The sequence below is a fragment of the Protopterus annectens genome, chromosome 3.part1, assembly GCF_019279795.1.
Source record: "Protopterus annectens isolate FY-2018-M chromosome 3.part1, PAN1.0, whole genome shotgun sequence".
Taxonomy (NCBI): Eukaryota; Metazoa; Chordata; order Ceratodontiformes; family Protopteridae; genus Protopterus; species Protopterus annectens.
In genome coordinates this window covers 128,867,880-128,894,264 of record NC_056732.1, presented here as the reverse complement: position 1 = coordinate 128,894,264, position 26,385 = coordinate 128,867,880, and the positions used below count along the sequence as shown (strand labels likewise).

The following is a 26,385-nucleotide window of genomic DNA, read 5'->3' as shown; positions in this document are numbered from 1 at the left end:
CAGCTGTATTCTTGGCTAGTGTGCCACTGTCCCAGCCCCAATAGCAACTGCTCTTTTTAATTAGGTTGTTTATTTACCTACCTCCCTATATTTTCTCTTGTAGTTTCTTCCTGTTGTAAAGAAATATAGAAATACTGGGAGGGTTGCCATCCTTGATTTCATCAGTGAGTCAGCATTAGAAGGCAGACACTTGTGAATGGATATAAAGTAAGAGGATAAGTTGTCATCAACCTGTTCAGACATCAGTTACCTGCTATTAGGTTCATCTCTTAGTGCAATAAGCACTTGCCTGGCTAGTGTGTTGGTCTCCCACACTGACAAAAAATATATTGAAGTGAAACGTATGGGACAGTGTGAAATGGTACATAAGTCAAGCTCCACCATTAACGTCAGAGTTTGACTTCCTTACTGCTACTTCAGCTTTTCTCACACACACACACACACACACACACACACACACACACACACAGAGTGAAGAAGAGTGAGAGCATGATCCCAGGCAACCACACACACACATTTCCTGTGTCCTCTGAGATTTCAACACATGCACACCAAGATAAATTGCCGATTACACCATATCATTCGTCAGCTGTGTTGGAACACAGCTTTGAAGTAACTCGGTCCATTTTAGCAGCTGTTGAAAGTAGGTGGTTACTGACAGCTGCTGAGTTGTGCAAAATCTAAGGACTTTGTGAGGAAAGGAACAGTGACAGGAGCAGATTATAATGAGAAGGTTTGTCATAAATGGCATTATTATGTACTACCACTTGAGCTAAATAGTGAGATCAGGGGATAATGTTATCCTCTGGCAGCTTTTGGTGTCTTAATCCTAAACCTACATGTCCACCACACGTCCAGTAATGTGCATGGTCGTCACGCATGGTAGAAGTGAAACTTCTGTAAGGAAGTGCAAAGGAGCTTATACTGTACTGTACCATTTGCTTTCCTTTGAACTTCCACTACGTGGTGACCTCTCACATATTTATTTTTATTTCAGTCATTTGTTTATTGATTTCTTTTGCTTTTTTCTGCTATTTTGGTAAAATGCTGTGACAGAGCTATTATGATAGTGTTAATAGTCTGACACACATAGAGAAAGTCTATCCTTAGAATGAAGTCTAGAAATTTTAATTGTCTTTTATCACTTTCAGAGATCAGTTTTGATGACTTGCTGAGAGAGTCACCCACCACTACACTTGTTGTGAAGCTAAAGACAGAGGTCTTACACTGAATAGTTAAAAAAATAAGGAAATACTGCAACAGAGCATCTCGAAGTCTAATGTATTTTCTGTCGATGTGGATTTTTTTTTTGTCTCTTTCAAATTTTGTGATACAAATTCTAATCAGAACTGTGCAATAAAACTGTATTTTCTGTGGTTGTATTTTGTTTTATGAACTTGGGATAATCTGTTCTTACTTTAATTCCTGAGGATTTGTAGACATATGCTATAGTAATCTCATTTCACTTTCTCATGTTACCCATACTTCTCAACCTTTTAGTGCAAGAAGTCAAGACAATGCCTAAATTAATGAGGGGACAAAGTCCCAAAATAGGGACAGATTTTAATTATTGCTCTCATAAACTTAGAAAGTTGCTAGGATTTGTAGCTTAGTAGTTACTTGTTTAATGTTTAATTACAAAGAGCTTATTTCACAAAAATGTATTTTTCTGTAAATGTTCAGTTTACCCAACCCTCAAAAGGGCTATTAACCTTCTGTTTAAATGTTAACTCATTAAAAGCTTGTTACATCATTTATTATATTTCTGTAAATGTTTTAATTATTCTGTACAAATCTTTGTTATTCTTTTGTAACATGTAATATGTAACTTGCAATATTTGGAGCTTTTTTCCCCAGGCCTCCACTGAAAATGGGCTCTTTATTGTCCAGTGGACTTCCCCGGTCATCAAACTTACATAAATAAATAAATGCGTTTTCTTAATAGTATGGAGTCTGAAACTCAAATGAATGTCATTATTTAGAGACTTCAGTACTCTTTGATTTGCCAGAAAAACATAAATTCTACGAGGCACAGACCAAAAATATGAGGCAAAAATCTGGACAGTTAAGAGGTATGATGTCACCTTAACTCCTAGATATTTAGTTACTGCTTCCATGTGTGACAGCAACAGATTAGTAACAGCTGTTAACTAGTAGTTAATATAAACTTCAGAAATGTTCCACATCCATATTCTCTACGTATATTTATTACTTACCTCATCAAAGATGGTTTTGGGCATCTTGAAAGTACCAGGATTTTCTAAAATATATATAATACTTCCTTTTGCCATGGCAACTCAAAATGCATGTTGCAATAATTTAACAGTTTTAAGACATCTAAATCCAAGCTACAGCTGTTGGAAGAGTTCTTTGAAGAAATGCTTTAATCCATATCATCTGGTTGACTCACTAATGTTAACTCTAGTACGAGCTCACTAGTGTTAACACTGTAGTGTAAGGTGACTACAGTGCTGTCTCACACTAGTCAGCTCACACTAGAAGCATTGATACCTTGCACTGATTCACATTTCTGTGGCGAGACCACATTAAATGCATTTTTCAAAAATTTCTCTACGCATGCAGCATGCAGCTACAGCATGCAACTATAACATGCAGCATACTACTACAACATGCTAACTGCACATCTGCCCCATATATTATTATGCAGCACCTCTAGCTCACCCTTTCTGCATGTCTTCAAAACCTGTGAGATCTGAACTGCATTTCAGAGATTACGCTACAGTAAAAAACTCTCTAGTCACAAATACTTTGTCTCATGCCATCTTTAAAGAGTTTGATTAAAAATATTGTGTCCGTCTTAAATGAACTGGGGTGAAGAGGCAGCCGCCCTGCTCACAAATGTCATGGGGCTTGATCAAGGAGTACAGTTCCTGGATTAACATTTATTGTTTTTTTTCCTGTTTACTTAATGAGATGAGGGGAGGGTGATCTGCCCGTACGATGGTAACTGGTACTAATGCAGCAGTCAGTTTACTAGTAAGCCAAAGTCCTTTTTATTATTAATAAGGCTTTAGTTCCCATGAATATTTTTTCTTCTCTCTCACACAGTTTCATAGTGACATCATGTGCATTAACGCAAATTACTACACTTCACTGGCTCATTATTTCTGTTAGTGTCTCCATATCTCAGGTTATAATGCTCTGATAATGACATTGCAATTACAATAATGCACCACACTGAAATGTAACAGAGGTGAATTGTGGCTTCAAATACGCAATAAGCTATAGAGATTGAAGAACTCAAGGTGAATCTTTACAGAGGAATGCATTATATATATATATATATATATATATATATATATATATATATATATGCAAATGTACTAAATATTAACTTCTGGAGTGGGGAATGCATGCACATTATATATGTTTAGCACATTAAACTGCATCTAGTTGTAAGTTTTTAAAAACATAAAATGCCTGCTCATGTCCATACTTCTTGATAAGTTAGAGACCCTACTCAACTGAAATTATATTTTACACTCATTGTAAGACATGCTTTACATATGTCGCAGCTATCTTTCCATTTTTCCGACAGCACTACCCCTCAGGAGTGCTATCCAAAATTTTAAAATCCCTTGCATACTTCCTTAGATGTGTGTGTGTGTGTGTTGTTGCATTTAACATTTCACCTTAAATGAAGATGAGACACTTTTTCCTCTCTTTTAGTGGTATTTATTACACACGTGTAGGAGCCTCATGGAAAGTACCAGGGAGACTCCCTTAACAAAAGAATGCATAAGATTATATACTGGTGATACTGCTGACAGTACAAAAATATAAACTAGACCAATTAAATTAGTACAAAAGACAATTAACCAATCAGTGGTTTACTTGTAGGCTTAAACCAGTTCACATTACTACATCTCTAGGCAGAGAAAGAAAACCGGATACACTTCCATATAAGGCACATTTCCTGCTTTCAAGCAGGCTCCTGTTTTTCAATGCTTTTCACTATTCACAGTTTACTCAGAGTTCACAGTACAAAGTTCATTTTAATGTATACAGATTGTCACGTAATCAATTTCCTTAAGCACATACTTTGGCCATTTATATTTTACAATTCCCCATTTGATGCTGTGTAAGCATCACCATTTAGTCGATCATGCATTTGCCCTAAATCTAACATAACCATGTGGCTGGTTTCTTTAACATTGTCACACATTTTTATTTCATCATCCATATTTATAACTGCAAGCATATGAAACTTTGGCACCTTTTTAGTAGTCTTAAAAGACATTAATTTCAAAATCAATGCTTTGATTAGAAACACAACAAGAAAAGCAATAAGAGCTAATACTGTGATTAATAAAATTAACTTTAATAGTCCACCTTCCCAACCTGAGAACAGGTTGGTTAACCATGCCCACATTGAGTTATTGGCCTCCTTGGCCTTAGAGAGTTTGGAGACTCTCTGAATAAGTTTGAGATGACTTTCAATTTCATGCTGATTGTCAGGAATAAACGTACAACACTTTTCCTGGATTAAAGCGCAAGTTCCCCCTTTCACCGCTAGGGTGAAATCGAGAGCCATATGGTTTTGAAGGACTACAGCTCTCATGGCAGTCAGTTAATCAGTCACTAGTTTTAAAGCAGAAAATGTGGATTGCTTAATACTTCAAGCAATTTAGACAGTTTTTTCATTCCCAAATTGATTTTACTGCTCCGTATGCTGGAATTATACCAGCCCATGATATGATGTCATCACCCAAGTCTATATCAGATAGTCCTTTGGTGCCAACATGAGCTAAGTCATGATGATAAATCCATGAAGCATTAATTTAGCCTACCGGATTGGCAGGCTTTTTGACCTCTCAAACATTCCGAATTTTTTTTTGAGTTGTAGCAAATGTATGTTGGATGGCTGGGACTAAATAACTTAAGAAACAGCTACCAGACCAGTTTTCTGGTAGCCATTTATAGGCTCTTATACCACACACAAAGTAGCAATTTTTCACCTTAGTGGTGATATTACTGTTTATATAACCTTGTTTAGAATGAAACACCTTATCTATCAATCCCAGCTGTTGGTATAGAATGGAATTATTTATTACCTTTTCGTATGTTTTATGAACCAGTTCACAAAATGAATTGTAGGTTGTGTTACAGTAGTAGGAGGAGTTATTACACCTGTAGGGCACTGTCACATTACAAAAACTCCATTCTACCTTGACTTTACCAAATTTCTGAAAACACACAGTTCCATTTTGACGGTCAAACAGATGTAATGCTATCCTTTCTTTTGAAGTGACATTTGAAGTGTCATATTAGCCCCTAAAGGGACTGTACTTAGCATCAATCCCCCATAAACAGTAGGTAAAGCAGTACAGATTCAACAGTCAGAGACATTGAGGGATGATGGATAGGCAAATTTAATAGTTCGGTAGGTGTTGAAAGGTGGATGCCAGATAACTCATTTGGTGTGATGCATCGATGGAGCAGGAAATAAAAATGGACACATTAAAAATAACAGTACAACAAGAATGATTACTAAAATGGCTGTCCAATATTTTTGTGGAAATGGTTGTTGAGTCTGTGTAGTGTCATGAGTTTGGAGTTTTCCAAAAGGGTAAATGTTAGGCACTGTCAGGAACTGGAACAGTTTTACTTCGAGTACAAGTAGCAATGGGAGGAGAATTTGGAGTTGAAAAAGGTAAAGGATGTTGATTTTTAGGCAGCACAACTTTTTTGACGTGTGAAATGTGGATCCAGGTTGGATATTCTTGCAGTAGCACAGCAGATGACATTGTCAGAAGAACCAGGAAGGGCCCTTTTTAGCATGGCTGGTGCGCTGTTTTTTTTAGAGAAGGACTTAACATAAACCCAATTTTCTGGTTGTAGGGTGGATGACATGAAAGGATCTGGAAGGTGTTGAGTGGCTGCTATTTGTCGGTGGTGAAACTGTTGGAAAGAAACAAGAGATTTGCAGTACAAAAGGATATTATTATCAAATGCATTATATTTAGAAAAGGGTGGTGGTGGTGTCATGGGCATAGGCAGAGGGTGACCCTTGAGAATTTTATGTGGAGAAAGACCCTTAGTAGGATGCAGTTGTGACCACATAGAAAGTAAGGCTAGTGGTAAGGCCTGCACCCAAGTTAAGCCTGTTTCTGAAGTGACTTTAGCAAGTCTAGTTTTTAAGGTCTGGTTCATGCATTTAATAGTACCTGATGCCTGTGGTCTATACGGACAATTAAATTTCAAAGTAATGCATAGCATTGTACACAATGATTCAACTAACTTAACAGTAAAATGCGTTTCACAGTCAGAGTATATTTGACAAGGAACACCAAAATGAGGTATTAATTTATAACACAATTTTTTTGCAACTGAAATAGCATCATTTTTAGCACATGGGTAGGCTTCTAACCACCCCGAAAAAATATTAACAATAGTCAAAACATATTTAAAATGAGTACAAGGTGGGAGTTCAATAAAGTCCTACTGTAAAGCGCAAAATGGTCCCATTAGTTTTGGCACCGGTTGAGCGGGAGCCAGAGTGTCCTTTGAAATGTTATGCTGTAAACAAATGGAGCACGTGCTCAAAAAATGTTGCACAGAAGCAGAAAGTCCTGGGGCAAACCAGTCCTTTTGGATTTGTTTGATAAATGCTTGTACCCTGACATGAGCTGGCAAATTATATGCTTTTATTAGAGAATTTAACATTGATGTAGGGCAAATTAATTTGCCATTAGGATGTTACCAAATTGAATCAGAGCGTTGGAAGCAACTGTGGGCCAGCCATGATTTTCTTTCTGATTTCAATGCTTCACTTTGTAAAGCTTTCAAAACAGTAGTGTCAAAAGTAACTGTTTGCAAGATAGGCTGCAGAAATTGTTCCTGAACAGTACGTGAAAGAGCAGCTTGCTTGGCAGCCCAGTCAGACAAATTATTTCCCTTAGCTATTAGGGAGTCATTAGACTGGTGAGCTGCACACTTGACAACAGCAATTTTGGAAGGCAATAGTGAATTCTGTAAGAGGTGATTAATATACAGGTAATTTTTAATTGGTGCCCCAGAGGATGTCAAAAACCCCCCTTTCTTTCCATAAGGTACCAAAATTATGAACAACACCATGGGCATAACGTGAATCAGTATAAATAGTAACAGATCTGTCTTTGGCCATTTTACATGCATGTGAAAGTGCCACTAATTCTGCGGCTTGTGCGGAAGTGCCAAGAGGCAATTGTCTAGTTAGTAAAACTGCAGATGGCGAGCAGACTGACCATGCAGCCTGAAGTTTGCCAAGATTATTTCATAAACAGGATCCATTTAAAAAAGAACTAAATCAGGATTAAGCAATGGAACATTTTGCAAATTTAACCTAGGAGAAAGAACAGTGTTAACTACAAGCACACAGTTATGTTGTTCGCCCTCATCACTAGTTGGAATCAATGAAGCAGGGTTTAGTGGTGGGCAATGTGTAATTTGAACAGCGGGATTAGTTAATAAATTTAACTCATATTTCGTGAAGTGAGCATCAGAAAGATACTGTGTTTTTGTTTTTAAAAGTAACGCTTGCACCGCATGAGGTACTGCTAGTATAGTGTCATGTCCTCATGTCAATGATGCTGCCATATCAATTAAAACAGCAGCTGCTACTTCTCGTAAACAGGGTGGACAGCCAGAAGCAACAGGGTCTGAGTGCTATAATATGCTATAGGTCGATAACCTTCCGGGCGCGCTTGCGCCAGCAGGCCCAGGGCAGTTTTATTTCTTTTACAACAGAAGAAAACAAAGGGTTTAGAATAATCTGGGAGCCCTAGAGCAAGTGGGTTTATTAGTGCTATTTTAATAGCCTGAAAGGCGTTTTTATGTTTAGGGGACCAAGACAGAGGGTCTGTGACCTCCTTTTTTAAAAGCTGTAACAGAGGGTCCGAAACTTTTGAAAAATTGGGCACCCACTGTCTACAATAACCTGCTAGGTCGAGGAATTCCCTGAGTTGTTTCTGAGTTGCAGGATGGGGGCAGTCTGGATGGAGGTAATTCTACTTGGAAGTATTTGATGTGAAACCATAGAAATGATGTGTCCCAGGTATTGTACCTTTTCTTGACAGAACTGCAGTTTAGATTTATTTACCTTAAAACCTCATTCGGCTAAAAACTTTAAAACTAAAAGTGAGTCCTCTATACAAAACGTGGTATTTTGTGAAGCTATAAGAATATCGTCTACATATTGGACCAATACTGAATGTGGTGGTAACTGTAAATCCTGCAGTTGTCTGTGCATTTCTTTAGAGAATAGGGTTAGAGATTCTACATATTATTAGGGTAGTCGGGTTCAATTATACTGTTGGCCTTTATAAGTGAATGCAAACAAATACTATCTGCATGTACTAGGATTGAGAAAAAAGCTGATGAGATATCTATAACTGTAAAACAATGTGCTGTAGGTGGGATGCAGCTTAAAATCTTAGCTGGGTTTGGTACGATTGTAAAAACAAGCAAGACAGCTTTATTGACTTCACAAGTCTTGCACAAATATGTAAGCTTGTTTACCAGATTTCTTTACCAGTAGAATTGGAGTATTACATGAACTTGTTGTAGGTACTATAATTCCTTGTTGTACCAAGGCAGGAATGACGGGGGCAATACCAGATGTAGCCTCTACCGTTAAAGAGTACTGTGGTACCCGAGGTAACTTTTTTCCGGGTTTTAAGGTTATTTTTCAGGAGTGGCTGAAATCAGAAACCCAGCATTATTATCATGAGTGGTCCATAGATGAGAGGGTAATGAATTTAGATGCTTATTCTTATCGAGGTCAGACTGCATACACATTGTTTGCAGAATGACATTTTTATTTAAAGTAACCAAAATACTATCTTGTTTACCTGAAGGTGCTTGTAAATATACTCCATCAGCTGTGCAGAAGATGATTGTTCTCATCTTACAGAGCAAATCTCTTCCCAATAAATTCAGTGGTGCTGAGGGTTCTACTAAAAATGCATGATTGTCTTGTAAAGGTCCCAAAGTTACTGGGACTGGGACGGTTTCAGAATATTCAATAGGAATGCCAGAGACACCTACCCCTCTAGTTACGTTATTGGAGAGGGGGACATTTATTGCTGCTTCGCCAGCTAACATAGATATGGTAGCTCCAGTGTCAATTAAAAATGGGTACAGTTTATTTTTGACAAGTAACATAACGTGGTCCATTTTGATCCACAGGGATGAAGGGGTACAACTGCTGTTGTCTTTGTTCAGGGAACTCTCATTGTGATGGCTGCCGATTGGATGGAGTCCAATTAGAATTCCACTGAGGTGATGTATCAGTGGGTGGGGTAGGTTGCTCAGCCAGATACGGACATTCATTTCTCTAATAGCATACTTGGCCACAATTGAAACACCTTGTCTGATTATTATAGCTTTGGAGTGGGGCTGATCGATTTTCCTGCCAGTTTTGTCTATTTTGGTTTCCAGCCCCTTGGCATCCACCTTTCCCTCTTCCCCTTCCTTGTCCTTCCCGTCCATGCTGCCCGAGGCAATACACATTTGAATCTGCGCTTTAACCAATTTTTCCTATAAATCCTTTTTTCCTGTGCTAAGTGGTCGGAGAGGTATTGTACTTGTGTGACTAATTCATGCAATCCAAGACTAGGCCAGTTTAAACATACTTCCTTTAGCTTATCCCGTACTTCTGTGCGTAACCCATTTATGAAAGCAGCCGACAATCCACTTTGTGCCGGCCGTTTGGTGGGTTCTGGGTAACCAGAGTAAGCCTTAAAGGCTTCAGTGAGATGATTTAAATACTCATCCACAGGTTTGTCTTCTTTTTTAAGAACTGACTTAATTTTGGACCAGTTGGGTGTGGGTGGAACTATTACTGTAATAGCATCTACTATTAGCTGTCTGACCGCTTCAAACCCATTATTTCCTTGTGTATCATGTTTTGGAATCGGAGTAGGGCCATTAGCATGGTCCCAAATCCATTTCATTAGATCAGCCGGTATGGCATACTGAAGAACTGCCATGACTACTTCTATTGTAGGACTTTGTAAACAAATATGTCTCGCCAGCACACGCTGGAATTTAGCTGGATTAGTACGAATAGGCGGTAACGATTTGGTAATGGCTTGAAAATCAGCCGCCGACCACGCCCTAGGTACTACAATGGTTGGTGGTTCCTGTGCACTTTTAGCATGGGCTGGGTTAGGTACCTTCCTCAAAGGTAACAATTTGTTGTCGTCTGATGACTCCGATTCTGAATCTGGATTAAATTTATCTGGCTCAAAATACCCATTCCCACTGTCAATTATAGTGGGGAACTGGCCAAAATGCCTTCGTCGGTGTAAATGTCACTTCCCTTTACCTTTATAATGGGGTTTAGTGCTAAAATACATTACAGCTTTTGCTTCTTTGAGTCTTGCTACGAGTTTTTGGTCCCTTTTGTCTATCGCTCGTTTCTGGATCAGATTCACTAGAGTGACTGTCCACAGCTTGTTCTCTTTCTCTAGGGGTGGAATCTTTAGTGGTGGAATCTGGCTGCTGTACTTTCGCTCCTTGTTGAGTGAGGGGGGACTGATACTGAGGGCTGCAGTCGGTGGTGGGAGGAGCCAGGCATTATCGTCTTCTGACGATTCAGTTATCTGTAATTTAGCTAATTCCTTTACAGGATAAAGCCCCTTAAAGGGTGGGTCCTTCAAGCATTTACCTTTTACTGCATTTAAATTGCTAGCAGTTTGCTGCAGTTCCATTAATTGCTCTTTTTCTGCTGATTATCTTTTAAACTACTAATAACCGAATCCTTTTCTCTCTTTTTCGCCTCTGTCATTCAATTATTGAATGCTGCCCAGCACAACCCTGGTATGTTTCTCCCTTTTTTCTTTAACTTTCCTTGGAGATTGAACAAAATATTATTATTAAAACTACCATTTTCTGGAAAGGCAAGTTTACCATTACCCTCAGTGAGGGCGACCCACTGACTTATAAACATACAACTGTCCCGGGACACACGAAAATACATATAACCAGCTGGTGTACCTCTTTCAGGCTCCTTTATAGTTCCCACACTCGCTCCCATTTTCACACAAGCTATACTGTATTTTACAGATTTACCTGTGACATTTTGTAAACATTGTTTTCCCCACTCTCATATTTCCTTTCACTCTTATGTCACCAGTTTTTCGTTTTAACCCACTCTTATACTGCAAAATTAATAGCAGGAAAAAAATGCATGCCACTTACCTCAAAATAACTGAATGAGAAGAATTATTGCATTTTTATAAAATTATTGATACCAAAGTTTAAAGCGGGCAAGTACAGGTAATGAAAGAAACACTGCCAGAACAGAAAATTCTGTCATGGGCCCTTTTACTAGCAGTATTTCGTTCAATCCCCAACTGCCACAGCTGTTATCAGTTCAGATCCAAGTAAATGGCACCAATTGTTGCATTTAACATTTCACCTTAAATGAAGACAAGACACTTCTTCCTTTCTTTTAGTGGTATTTATTACACACGTGTCAGAGCCTCATGGAAAGTACCAGGGAGACTCCCCGAACAAAGGAATGCATAAGCTTATATGCTGGTGATACTGCTGACAGTACAAAAATATAAACTAGACCAATTAAATTACTACAAAAGACAATTAACCAATCAGTGGTTTACCTGTAGGCTTAAAGCAGTTCACATTACTACATCTAGGCAGAGAAAGAAAATCGGATACACTTTCATATAAGGCACATTTCCTACTTTCAAGCAGGCTCCTGTTTTTCAGTGCTTTCCACTATTCACAGTTTCTCAGAGTTCGCAGTACAAAGTTCATTTTAATGTATACAGATTGTCACATACTCAATTTCCTTAAGCACGTACTTTGGCCATTTATATTTTACAGTGTGTATATACTTGTGTGGAGTTTCTGGATTTATAATAGGCGCTTTATTGTTTCTGTCATGCCCTACACTACTCTTCCTTTAAAGACTGCACATATTAAACTCTTGCAAGTAGATTTGCAATAACTCTCTTGTTGCTTTTCCCAGCTACATTTAAATCCATGCTACCAACATGTGCCCCCCAACCCCCAAGGCGTCTATTTTGCTCACTGACTTTTGGTGCGGAATTGCATCAACCTTCTTGCTCTGATCCAAGTAAGTAATACCTTCATTCTCTTCAGCATTTATAAACTTTGTTAACCCATTTAGAGTTGTCTGCAAGATTTTTATGATGGACTCCTCTAGGTTTGTCCATTATCTGCAATTCCATGATTTTGCCTGCAGTGATTTTTGATTGACAGATCAGCCATGATGTCATACTGTGACAGATCAATGTTCTTCAAGCTCATTCTTGCTTCCAATTTGATGAAGAGAAATGAGACACACCTTGTCTCTGTTTGTTTATTCCTTATCCTCCTCCCTTGGTTTAGTGACATTTTAATTCAAGCTACCTCTTCTAATCTTTGGTTCTGAAATGTTTCCATAATACTGCATTGTACATATGTCCAAAGCACTTCAGAATTATCTCAAGGATACAGATGTTCAAAAAATGCATGAAATACAACCTACCTAAAACAGCAGCAATAAAGCATGTTCTAGGTATAAAGCTCTCAACTTCCCACATACCCCTCCATTATAGAAAGTAACACTGACATTGCACTGATATAGAAGAACAACAGAATGCACTTTCAGATACATCCTTCTGTTCCTCTTGTCATCTTACTCACTGTGGCTCCAAACCAAACAATACTTCTTCAGGTATTTAGGGCAAACAGACATAAGACACAAGAGCAAATAAAGAATATGCAAAAGATGCATTTTCAAACGTACCTGACCACTTGTAGAATGTGGACTTAAGGGGCACTTTTTCTCTCTAGTTTTCAAATAATTCCAAGAAGTCTTCCATCCAGTTGCATAAAATTATCTACCTTTAGCTTTGATTAATCCCTTGTGCTATTAGACTTGTGGATAGTGAAAAGATCCCAAAAAGAAGGACCTGTGCAATCTTATCAGAAGGCTAGAAGCAGGTGTAATTTTGTCTATCCAGATGAATGGTTCTAAGTCAGAAACAAAGGAATATATATATCAGTTCACTCCACATAATTTTCATTAAGTTAAACAACCCAAAACCTAGTCCTCTGACTAGAGAAAAACAAACTTAAAATAAAAAAAAAATTGCAAAAAATGGTTTAACATTTTATTCATTCTTATGAGTTGTAATAAAAAGCTGAACTGCTTGTTGCTGTTTTTGGTGGTTTTGATTTTCTTCAAATTTTTTTTTTGTCAGCAAAGTATTTGAGATGGTAAACCACAGACAATTTCTGCCTTATTTTTCTTATCATAGGCATGAAGGTTAAATACCTGCATCCGGTCTTCTTGCTGAGATCCAAGCAAGGTATACCTTGCTGCTGGACTAAGCATGGCTTTTGAGCCGTCCATAAAGTCCGTGCAGACCCATTACTAGCTGCATAATTACTCAAACCTTCAAGGTAAATCCTAATCTTGGAATTTGGCTGCCTTTTAAAATTCCACTTTTTAACCACAGTAAGACAAAGGCCCACCCAATTTTGGTTCTCCAAAATTGGGAATCAACACTCTTCTCTTCTGCAAACCAAGTCTTATAATGATCGTAGGTTTACCCCGGGTATCACTTCTGTGTCACTGTTAGGCAGAGGCACAGTACACTAACCTCGAAAAAGGGCATAGCAAAATTAATTTAAAATGGGTGGCGAAAGCCAAACACACTCTGGCTAGGCTTATAAATGTCCTAAGGTAGATAGCCTGAACCTATAATGGTGCCAGTGATGTCACAGTGTAGAATGTCAGATAATGTAAAATCGCACGGAACAATGTCTTATGTTTTCTGATTATGAAACTGACCTGGTGGTCCAGCTAAGGTGTGGTATGATGGATTTGGGTCAGCTAGGCAAATGGTGTCCACTGCACAACTACCCCCGTGTTACACTTGGAAAATGCAGTCATGACTACATTGCAAAAAGCAGCCAATGCAAAGTAATTACTTTCACATAAATGAGAGATTTGCCATAATACGAAGAACAAGTGGTTATCTTACCTGCTGCGAATTGACCATGATTTGAGCATTCTACTGTACGTCCAGCTCTCCACGGCCTGCAGGCTACAATTCAGTCCATTCAGGTACTGAAATACCCATCAGACTGTAAAGATTTTTCAGTATTGCAAGACTGTAATATTTGTCACTCTAAGAAAGTAGACATATATATATATATATATATATATATATATATATATATACATATGTATGTATATATGTATGTTAGGGAGATATAAAATTGCTATGAGACTTGTACACTATTTTAGCTGGCTCCCGAATAATAGCAATTGATCAGCTTCAGCCATATTTGAAAATAGTCAAGAGCACAAGGAAATGGAATACTTTCAAAGTTAAACTGTGTGTGTGCCAGTTATGTATAAAAGTGTTTCTATTTGAGCACAGGTAAATAAAGAATGAAAAAAAAAGTAGAAGCAACAGACATTTTAGAAAAATTGACAGGTCCCTCAATGTGGGCATTTCCAGCAGTAACATGTCCAAGGCCCAATCCCTCCAGAAGTGATCATTTGTGTGAATTATATAAATATAGTACTTTCTGGAGGATGTAAGTAACCCTAGATGCAGATAGTATTATTTAAACATGAATGACATTACTCCATTGAGGAAATAATCTTTCAGAGGTAGCTAGTTACAACTGGAACTGAATAGAAACATGACATTTGCATAGTATCTAGACCTGAAAAAATATAGAAGACTCCTGTTTCTGTTTCATACCAGTACACCAGCAGAAAAAAAAATGCAAAAGGTTTTAAAGCATATATCTAGAATGAGGAGCTGGATTAAAAGTGTAATAGGAAGTTACTAGGCTATTGACCCTGAGGCCCTTATAAGCCTAGCCAAGAGTATATCCCATGTTAGAAAAAGTCAGCACCTGATGTCCCTTTCCAACATGGATACAGGTGGAATCCCAGGGATGTATTTTCTGTTTCACACCCAGTTATCCAGGTTGTGCTTAAAAAGGGGTAAAGAGGTACTCTGCTTGACATGGAGAGAGGAGTCTATTCCACAGATGGGGGAGTCTCTGGGGCACAGATCTGTCCCGCCAACAAGTCCTATTGATGTCACAGACCAGGTTGAGGCTGCACGTGTGGGTTACTCGAGTGGAGCTTGACATGCAGATGTGCAGCAGTCCCATCGAGGCGGGGTCAGAGATGGTCTTGTAGGCCAGACATAGGTCACCTCTGAGGAGTATGACACTGAGTAGAGGGATAAGGCTTTTAGCCTATCTTTGTTTGGTAGATGTTTGAGGCCTTGAATTCTCCTGGTGAGGAACCTCTGTGGTCTTTCCAGCTGCTGCATGCGCTTTGTGAGGTACATGCCGACTGGGGCATTGTACTCAATAACGGGCCTTATAAGGGAAGAATGCAGTGATGTTATGACCTCCTTGTCCCTGGATGAGATGCCCTTACTTATGAGGTTGTCCATTTAGAAAGCATGCCCTACAATGGAAGCAACATGGTGGTCAAAAGTCAGATTGCACTGGGTGCCCAAATCCCTCATGACATTGTGTGCTTAGGACATTGTTATAAATATGATAATTTGTGTGGACATCACTCTCCCCAAAGGGGATGATGATGCATTTTTTTGGTATTCAGCTTGAGGCCATGTTTCTGGCACCATTCATTTGTTTGGGTGAGACCCTCTTGGAGGATGTCCACATCACTAGGAGAATTGATGACAGTACCCAGGTTGCAGTCATCTGCGGACTTGGTCAGCCATAGCCCACTGGTTTTGGCCTGCACCTCATATCATGCTTTCTGGCCCCAAAACTTGGACCGAACCACAAAAGGAGGGGGAGTATCCATATTCATCAAAGATACCAACACCTCCAGGTTAGTGGCAACGCACGAAGCATCGAGACCATCCAGGTGCAACTAACCATAGGCAAAACTGCCTTACAATTTGTAGCATGCTACAGACCACCCTCTCAAACTCAGGAACCCCACACAGCCTCCCTGAAGACACTGGAGAGTATGAATGTCTCTCCAAATACCATCATATTGGGAGACTTCAACTACCCAAACATAGACTGGGAACATTACTCAAGCCCAAACACCCTAGCCCAAAGGTTCCTAGAATTCATAAACTCAAATGCGATGGAACAACTAGTCACCATTCCCACAAGAGGAGACAATATACTAGACCTGATCATCACAAACATGGGGACAAAATGCTCCACACAGGAAGTATATCCCTCATTGGTAAGATCAGACCATAAATTAATCTCACTGGAAATCCACATCCCGCCCCCACCCCCTGCACAGAAGACCACAGTGAAGAACTTCTCAAAAGCAAACTTCACACTTCTTAAGACTGAAGTGGTATCCTTCAAGGTCCCTGGGCCAGTGGAAACCACAACCCACACTGCTGAATCCTTTACAAATGCCTTCTACGGGCACCTTCAAGAATGCATAGATCATGCAATCCCAAATGAAACCAAGACCCATTCCCCCAAAGGCAGGCGCCCGGTCTGGTGGACCCCAACCATAAACAAACTTTACAACAGGAGGAGGAAGCTACTACATGACAGAGCAAAATCCCTAAATGGGAAGGCATCTCTGATCAGTACTAGCAAAAAACTACGATCACTCATAAAATCATCCAAGGCCAACTTTGAGAGAAAAATCGCAAAAAACACAAAAGACAATCACAAGGCCTTCTTTAGCTATGTTAGAAACCTGGGTGGAAACTCCCAGATATGCTCAGAGTTAGTCCAAAATGACACAAAATACACTGAACCCACTGACATTGCCAGCATTCTGGCAGACAGGTTCAGTGCAAATCCCAAAAGGAGAAATAACTATCCCAGCAGAGTGTAGCCTCCCTAACATCTCAGATGTCCAGGTAAGAGCTGCCCTCTCTAAAGCTAAAAACACAGCATCAATGGGACCGGACAGTGTCCCGGGCTGTGTGCTACATGAACTCAGAGGAACTAAACCCACACATAAGGCTGCTGTTTAATCTTAGCCTTACTACAGGATACGTACCCAAAGAGTGGCGTATGGCAACAGTGGTCCCACTTCACAAAGGCGGTGCTTCTACAGACCCTGGAAATTACCGCCCCATAAGCTTGACAAGCCTGGTCTGCAAAGCTATGGAGAGGATCATTATGGAACTCATGAACAAAGACATTGGGGACCTACAGACATTGGATCCTACCCAATTTGGCTTTGTCAAGGGCAGATCCTGCCTTTTGAACTTGGTCGACTTTTTTGAAACCATCACTAAGGCCATTGATGAGGGTAAGGCAGTTCACACAGCCTACCTTGACCTTGCAAAAGCCTTTAACACAATACCCCACTCGGGCATCATAGACAAACTCACCAGCTTAAATGTAAACCCATATGTCACTAGATGGGTTGCAAACTGGCTCAAGGCCAGAACCCACAGGGTCAGAGTTGCTGGACCTATGTCAGACTCTAAGCCAGTCACAAGCGGTGTCCCACAGGGCTCAGTCCTGGGACCCCTCTTGTTCGGCATTTATTTTTCCGAGGTACAGGCAAACATAGGAGGATTGTGGCTGACAAAGTTCGCAGATGACTGCAAACTGGGTGCCATAATTGATACTCCAGCAGACACAAACATCCTTCAGAGAGGCCTCACAGAAACAGATAATTGGTGTCAGAGCCATGGCCTTAAGCTGAACGCCAAAAAATGTATAGTCATACCCTTTGGGAAAAACAAGGTTCCCACAAATTACCACATAGGTGGTAATCCATTAAGTATGGAAGAGGTAATCAGGGACCTAGGGACCCAGGTTGACAGTAACCTGTCATTTGACACTCACATTGCCAAAGTGGTTAGGAAGACCTTCTATATTGCCCACCTTATCATGAAGGGTTTCACATCTAGATCAAGAGAGGTCATTGTGCCCCTGTACTCTTCTCTTATTAGGCCAATGATCGAGTACAATGCCCCATTTGGGATGTATCTTACCTGACACCTGCAGCAGTTGGAAAGACCTCAAAAGTTCCTCACCAAGAGGATAAAGGGTCTTAAACATATGTCATATGCTGCCCGACTGAAAAAACTTCAGCTCTATTCAGTCGCATACTGCCTACTCAGAGGTGACCTGTGCCTAACGTACAAGGCCATGTCCAATCCGGAATTAATGGACATGCTCCACCTCAGAAAATCCAAATCCATCAGAGCCACGAGAGCAAGAGACTTAAACCTAAACACAGAAATAAATAGGACATGCTGGAGGGACAGATTCATAACCCAGAGGCTCCCTACACTCTGGGACAGAATCCCAATCCATGTTAGGCAGAGCCCCTCACTAACTCTATTCAAGAGAAGTCTTGAGTGGATGGGAGATCGTAGGTTTACCCCGGGGGTCATCTCTGTGTTACTACTAGACAGAGGCACAGTAAACTAAACCCTAAATGGGCATAGTATTCTCATCCTAAGGGGTGGTGAAAGCCACACACACTCTGGCTAGGCTTATAAATGCCCTAGGGCAGATAGCCTAGTACGAACCTTTGAACCTATAAAAGTATATCCCAAATAATAGAGGCCCCAAGACCGAACCCTGGGGTATGCCGCTCGTTAGTTCTACTGCTTGAGGTGGCTTCCCCTGTTTTGACCAGGTGAGTTCTATCAGTGAGCCAGTTTGCTACCCATCTGGTAACATTCAGATTGATGCCTAGTTGAGAGAGTTTATCTATTATGCCCAAGTGGGGAATATCGCCGAAGGCTTTGGCCAGGTCAAGGTAGGCAGTGTGCACTGTCTTCCCCGTGTCCATGGCTTTGGCGACTGTCTCAAAGAATTCAACTGATATGACCTCCCCTTGAAGCCATTGTGCAAAGGGATGACTGTGGTTGTTCTCCTCTCAGCTGAGATGCAGCCGGTACTCAGAGGTTGGCTGAGTAGGGTGCCTAGTGGTGCTGCAAGTTCCTGCCTGAGTTCAAGTAGGATACAGGCCGGGATATTATCAGGTCCCATGGAGGCTGTATTTTTTTGTCTTTGAGAGAGCAGTGATGACCTCTTCCCTTGATATAAGGGGATGGAGGCAGGTACTGGGGATGTCCTGATTTACTGATGTGAGACAGAGGGGTGAAGTTTTCACTGAATCTGTCAGCCAGAAAGTTTGCTATATCTGCGGCATTTTTATATTTGGTGTCCTTAACCACCAGTTCTGAACAGATCTGGGTGCTTTCTTTGAGGTTGCAGACATATGTGAAGAATGCCTTATGATTGTCTCTAGTATATGTGGCCAATTTGGACTCAAAGTTTGCGTAGGAGGATTTCACTAGTGCTCTTATTTGCTTGTTCAGGCTAAGGAAACATAGCTTCAAATTGGGCAACTGCTCCTTCTTGGTCCTGGACAGCAATATTTTCCTTTTTCTATAGAGTTTATTTATTGCAGATGTTCACCACACAGTTTTAATCTTCGTCGCAGAGGATGATTTAGTCCTGTCAGGTATTCCTGATTCCATGCATCTATATAAATGCTCGTAAAGTACTTTGGTGTAAGTTTGGATATTGGTACCATCTTCTACAGAGGGGGGAGGGTGCTGTGAAATTGTTTATAACATCCCTCAGGACGCTGTAATCAGCTTTGGAGAAGTTTTTATGCTTGACCGTAGCTAGAGGGGGATTGGGGGAGATGGTGGCTTCGAAAGTGACCTCTTTGTAGTTGGATCTTACCAAGGAGGATTATACTGTAGGGATGCTGCAGTGGTTCTCATGTTGGTTAATACCAAGTCCAAAATATTATCACATCTTGTGGGGGTATCGACTAGCTGTTCCAAGGTGTTTGCATTGACAAAATTGAGGAATCTCTGGGCGTTTGTGTTCTGGCATGAGTAGGTCTTCCAATCTATGTTTGTGTAGTCAGTCACCCAGGATCAGGGTAAAGGGTTGAATCTTGTTAGATTCAAACAGGTCCAGAAAGGCGGATTGGGCATCTTAACTCAGATTTGGGGGCCAGTAGCTAGCTATGATTTGAATAGGGGTCTTGTCAATAGTTAACTGCAACTGTAGCGTCACCTGTGCATCATACTGTTTTACAAGCCTGGAGGTGTGTGCGTCTTTAATATATATTGAAACTCCACCTCCTTTGGCTTTGCTGCCCATAGTTTAGGGTCTGAATGTATGATAGTATGAGTAACCAGGTGAGGCTGAGGGGCTCTCTGCAGCTTTGAACCAGGTTTCTGTGACTGCACAGATGTCAGCATTTTCCAGGGTTAAGAATGTGCAATTAGTACAGTTTCATGTTTGGACTCCTAGCATTTAGCAGCATGACCTTTAATTTGTCTTTTGATTAAATTTTTATGTTGGTAATTTTAACCTCATAATTCTGTTAGTGATAACGTTACATTTTTGATAGAATACCACATGGTTATGATAACTGTCAAAATGTAGTAAAAATATAAAAATGAAGTAGGTTAACTTATATAAAGAAAAACTTAATTGGAAAAAAATAGAATTTTATGGTTTAATGTTTTCTAACCAGGATTTTTCCAAATCCAGAAAAGGATGAGGCAAATACATATTGTGTCATTATTACAAGATGGAAATATTATGAATCCGCGAAGGATAACCGTTATCGCTCAAGGTTCATGTATAATGACTCTGCATTCTCTGAAATTTTAAGAACCTATTGTGGTAATGGACACAGTTTCAAAATCAAGGAATGTGAAACCGAGAAGAAGCATCTGACATCTGCTAAAATGATGACGCATCATTATTCAAACAAAGGCAAACGGCTATGGGTAGATGCAGGTCTAGCAGGTTAAGAAAGTTTTATCACAGCTGTATGATGGCCAGTGTACCTCAGTGTCCTATGCAATCAGAGCACTCAAAAAGACTAAAAATATACACTCTGACCGAAATCTGAGCATTTTTATCTAAGTACACAATTATAATATGGCCACTGATACCAACTTTACATATAATTTATGTATTTTTTTAAGTCTATGCCTCCAGCCATAATTGAAGGATGAGGACTTTTTATAGCAATAATTTTCTAAAACCATTTACAAAAAGTTGAAGGAAATCCCATATAACTTTAAGTTAAGACACCCTGTATGTATATATATATATATATATATATATATATATATATATATATATCAGTAGTCAAAAACACAGTAGACTTTCCAAGATATTAAGATGGTAATGTGAATTCTATTGTACAACATGCAGATGAAAGCCAGTCTGAAACAAAGAGCCTTTGATGTCCTTGCACTCACTGCTGCAGTATTCATAACTTATGGGATTCCCTGCTGCGAAGCCCGTCGTCCAGCCAGTCAACCAAAGCCTACTGTTGCTTTAAGGTACACTGAATGTCACCTACACACTCTGCATATTGTAGGGCATAAGGGTGACGTTCAGGCATGTCATCCTCATAACTTCGTTGTCACCAGTCCTAATGTTGTTTTTAACTATCGGTCTGTTTGCATCCATTTTTTGCTGTTTATTTCTGTTTGTTGGAATTCCAGTGATTACTTCTGTTTGCTGAAGTCCTCACTATTGCAGATAAGTACTCATTTGGTGTTTTTGTTCTTTCTTGATTTTTTTCTGCAGTTTGGAGGGTTACTGTCATCCAGGAAGGGAAAATGCCCTTCTTCCCTACTCTTACCCTAAACTATCCTTTACTATTTCAATCTCCTCACCAGTAGAATGTCCCTACTCTTACCCCTAACTGTCCTTTACTATATCAATCTCCTCACCAGTAGAATGTCCCTACTCTTACCCCTAACTGTCCTTTACTATATCTATCTCCTCACCAGTAGAATGTCCCTACTCTTACCCCTAACTGTCCTTTACTATATCTATCTCCTCACCAGTAGAATGTCCCTACTCTTACCCCTAACTGTCCTTTACTATATCTATCTCCTCACCAGTAGAATGTCCCTACTCTTACCCCTAACTGTCCTTTACTATATCTATCTCCTCACCAGTAGAATGTCCCTACTCTTACCCCTAACTGTCCTTTACTATATCTATCTCCTCACCAGTAGAATGTCCCTACTCTTACCCCTAACTGTCCTTTACTATTTCAATCTCCTCACCAGTAGAATGTCCCTACTCTTACCCCTAACTGTCCTTTACTATATCTATCTCCTCACCAGTAGAATGTCCCTACTCTTACCTCTAACTGTCCTTTACTATATCTATCTCCTCACCAGTAGAATGTTCCTACTCTTACCCCTAACTGTCCTTTACTATATCTATCTCCTCACCAGTAGAATGTCCCTACTCTTACCCCTAACTGTCCTTTACTATATCTATCTCCTCACCAGTAGAATGTTCCTACTCTTACCCCTAACTGTCCTTTACTATATCTATCTCCTCACCAGTAGAATGTCCCTACTCTTACCCCTAACTGTCCTTTACTATATCTATCTCCTCACCAGTAGAATGTTCCTACTCTTACCCCTAACTGTCCTTTACTATATCTATCTCCTCACCAGTAGAATGTCCCTACTCTTACCCCTAACTGTCCTTTACTATATCTATCTCCTCACCAGTAGAATGTTCCTACTCTTACCCCTAACTGTCCTTTACTATATCTATCTCCTCACCAGTAGAATGTCCCTACTCTTACCCCTAACTGTCCTTTACTATATCTATCTCCTCACCAGTAGAATGTTCCTACTCTTACCCCTAACTGTCCTTTACTATATCTATCTCCACACCAGTAGAATGTTCCTACTCTTACCCCTAACTGTCCTTTACTATATCTATCTCCTCACCAGTAGAATGTCCCTACTCCTACCCCTAACTATCCTTACTATATCTATCTCTCTCACCAGTAGAATGTCCTACTCTTACCCCTAACTGTCCTTTACTATATCTATCTCCTCACCAGTAGAATGTCCTACTCTTACCCCTAACTGTCCTTTACTATATCTATCTCCTCACCAGTAGAATGTCCCTACTCTTACCCCTAACTGTCCTTTACTATATCTATCTCCTCACCAGTAGAATGTCCCTACTCTTAGCCCTAACTCTCCTTTTACTATATCTATCTCCTCACCAGTAGAATGTCCCTACTCTTACCCCTAACTGTCCTTTACTATATCTATCTCCTCACCAGTAGAATGTCCCTACTCTTACCCCTAACTGTCCTTTACTATATCTATCTCCTCACCAGTAGAATGTCCCTACTCTTACCCCTAACTGTCCTTTACTATATCTATCTCCTCACCAGTAGAATGTCCCTACTCTTACCCCTAACTGTCCTTTACTATATCTATCTCCTCACCAGTAGAATGTCCCTACTCTTACCCCTAACTGTCCTTTACTATATCTATCTCCTCACCAGTAGAATGTCATACTCCTACCCCTAACTGTCCTTTACTATATCTATCTCCTCACCAGTAGAATGTCCCTACTCTTACCCCTAACTGTCCTTTACTATATCTATCTCCTCACCAGTAGAATGTTCCTACTCTTACCTCTAACTGTCCTTTACTATATCTATCTCCTCACCAGTAGAATGTCCCTACTCTTACCCCTAACTGTCCTTTACTATATCTATCTCCTCACCAGTAGAATGTCCCTACTCTTACCTCTAACTGTCCTTTACTATATCTATCTCCTCACCAGTAGAATGTCCATATTCTTACCTCTAACTGTCCTTTACTATATCTATCTCCTCACCAGTAGAATGTCCCTACTCTTACCCCTAACTGTCCTTTACTATATCTATCTCCTCACCAGTAGAATGTCCCTACTCTTACCCCTAACTGTCCTTTACTATATCTATCTCCTCACCAGTAGAATGTCCCTACTCTACCCCTAACTGTCCTTTACTATATCTATCTCCTCACCAGTAGAATGTCCCTACTCTTACCCCTAACTGTCCTTTACTATATCTCCTCACCAGTAGAATGTTCCTACTCTTACCCCTAACTGTCCTTTACTATTTCAATCTCCTCACCAGTAGAATGTCCCTACTCTTACCCCTAACTGTCCTTTACTATTTCAATCTCCTCACCAGTAGAATGTCCCTACTCTTACCCCTAACTGTCCTTTACTATATCAATCTCCTCACCAGTAGAATGTCCCTACTCTTACCCCTAACTGTCCTTTACTATATCTATCTCCTCACCAGTAGAATGTCCCTACTCCTACCCTAACTGTCCTTTACTATATCTATCTCCTCACCAGTAGAATGTCCCTACTCTTACCCCTAACTGTCCTTTACTATATCTATCTCCTCACCAGTAGAATGTCTACTCTTACCCCTAACTGTCCTTTACTATATCTATCTCCTCACCAGTAGAATGTCCCTACTCTTACCCCTAACTGTCCTTTACTATTTCAATCTCCTCACCAGTAGAATGTCCCTACTCCTACCCCTAACTGTCCTTTACTATATCTATCTCCTCACCAGTAGAATGTCCCTACTCTTACCCCTAACTGTCCTTTACTATATCTATCTCCTCACCAGTAGAATGTTCCTACTCTTACCCCTAACTGTTTTTTACTATATCTATCTCCTCACCAGTAGAATGTCCCTACTCCTACCCCTAACTATCCTTTACTATATCTATCTCCTCACCAGTAGAATGTCCCTACTCTTACCCCTAACTGTCCTTTACTATATCTATCTCCTCACCAGTAGAATGTTCCTACTCTTACCCCTAACTGTCCTTTACTATTTCAATCTCCTCACCAGTAGAATGGTCAGTAACTCCTGTTGCGCTCTTATCTCTCCTTCACTGCTACCCAATCACTCCTTACTAGCTTCTTTTCTCTACTTTAAATTCACTTTCTCCTGGACTACCTACCTTAACATACATAGCTAGCCAACATAGTATATAATCTGTAATCAGTATACCTACCTTAACATACATAGCTAGACAACATAGTATATAATCTGTAATCAGTATACCTACCTTAACATACATAGCTAGACAACATAGTATATAATCTGTAATCAGTATACCTACCTTAACATACATAGCTAGACAACATTGTATATAATCTGTAATCCGTATACCTACCTTAACATACATAGCTAGACAACATTGTATATAATCTGTAATCAGTATACCTACCTTAACATACATAGCTAGACAACATAGTATATAATCTGTAATCAGTATACCTACCTTAACATACATAGCTAGCCAACATAGTATATAATCTGTAATCAGTATACCTAGAAAAAATAAGGTGAACACCACAAAGCACAGTCCACAAACCAACAAGTGAGCAATCTCCGTTTAATGGTAAAACCAAGACTAAGCGCTTTCGCCAGCAATCTGGCTTCTTCAGAGTCATTTTAAAACACATTCCCTTATAGTTTATATATCATAAGATTAAATTTCATTGGTTGAAACTAGTGCCACCCACAAACATTTATACATCATTAATAAATTAATTAAAATTAAAAACACACTCTGCAACACTACTTATACATATTCCCTACTATCAAAACTTTTTAATTCTCCCTTATTTTTCTTATGAACAATACATATATACTTATATATATAAAATATATATATATATATATATACTTCCTTTGTAATTAATCAACTATATATACATTTAAACAAATATACAATTGATGTTGTGAATCTATTTTCTGTCATTCCACATGAGCTAGGACTTGATATGTTCTATAAAGCCATCATTCAAAGTGGATTGATAGAAGGGGTTAATGCCAATTTTCTACTTGGATTAATGGAGTTAGTTCTGAAAAATAATTTTATTTCCTTTGAAGGGGAGTTATTCCAACAAGTGTCAGGTGTTGCGATGGGTTCAACTAGTTTCAACCAATGAAATTTAATCTTATGATATATAAACTATAAGGGAATGTGTTTTAAAATGACTCTGAAGAAGCCAGATTGCTGGCGAAAGCGCTTAGTCTTGGTTTTACCATTAAACGGAGATTGCTCACTCGTTGGTTTGTGGACTGTGCTTTGTGGTGTTCACCTTATTTTTTCTTGACATCTGCCCTTGTGGGTGTAATTTTGTTAATCAGTATACCTACTTTAACATACATAGCTAGCCAACATTGTATATAATCTGTAATCAGTATACCTACCTTAACATACATAGCTAGCCAACATTGTATATAATCTGTAATCAGTATTATTATTGTATACTCGCTTTACATTACGTATTTTTTTGTGTACTAGCAAATGTTTTTATTCTTGGAGCTTGTGTATATTTTGTAACTATGGAGCTTTTCTCCCCGGGTCTCCACCGAAAAAGGGCCTCGGCCCAGATGGACCAACCTGGTCAACAAATGTCAAATAAAAAATAAATAAAAAAAAGATCACCATGATAAGTGCCTTTTTATCCTCCAAACTTCTCACAACCACACTTCTCGTTTGATTTGTCATGTGTTTTCCCAAAGACCCTTCGTAGTAGGCTTTC

General features: G+C 39.6%; 1 protein-coding gene across 1 annotated transcript in view; it reads left to right on the top strand.

The window, feature by feature from the left end:
- Window positions 1–1,819, top strand: part of LOC122798844 (lipocalin-like) — a 90,885-nt gene extending 89,066 nt beyond the window's left edge. The window contains exon 8 of the mRNA XM_044067968.1: window positions 1,152–1,819. The gene's annotated coding sequence lies outside the window, so the exon portion shown is untranslated. The remainder of the gene's footprint in view (window positions 1–1,151) is intronic.
- Window positions 1,820–26,385: the final 24,566 nt, after the last annotated feature.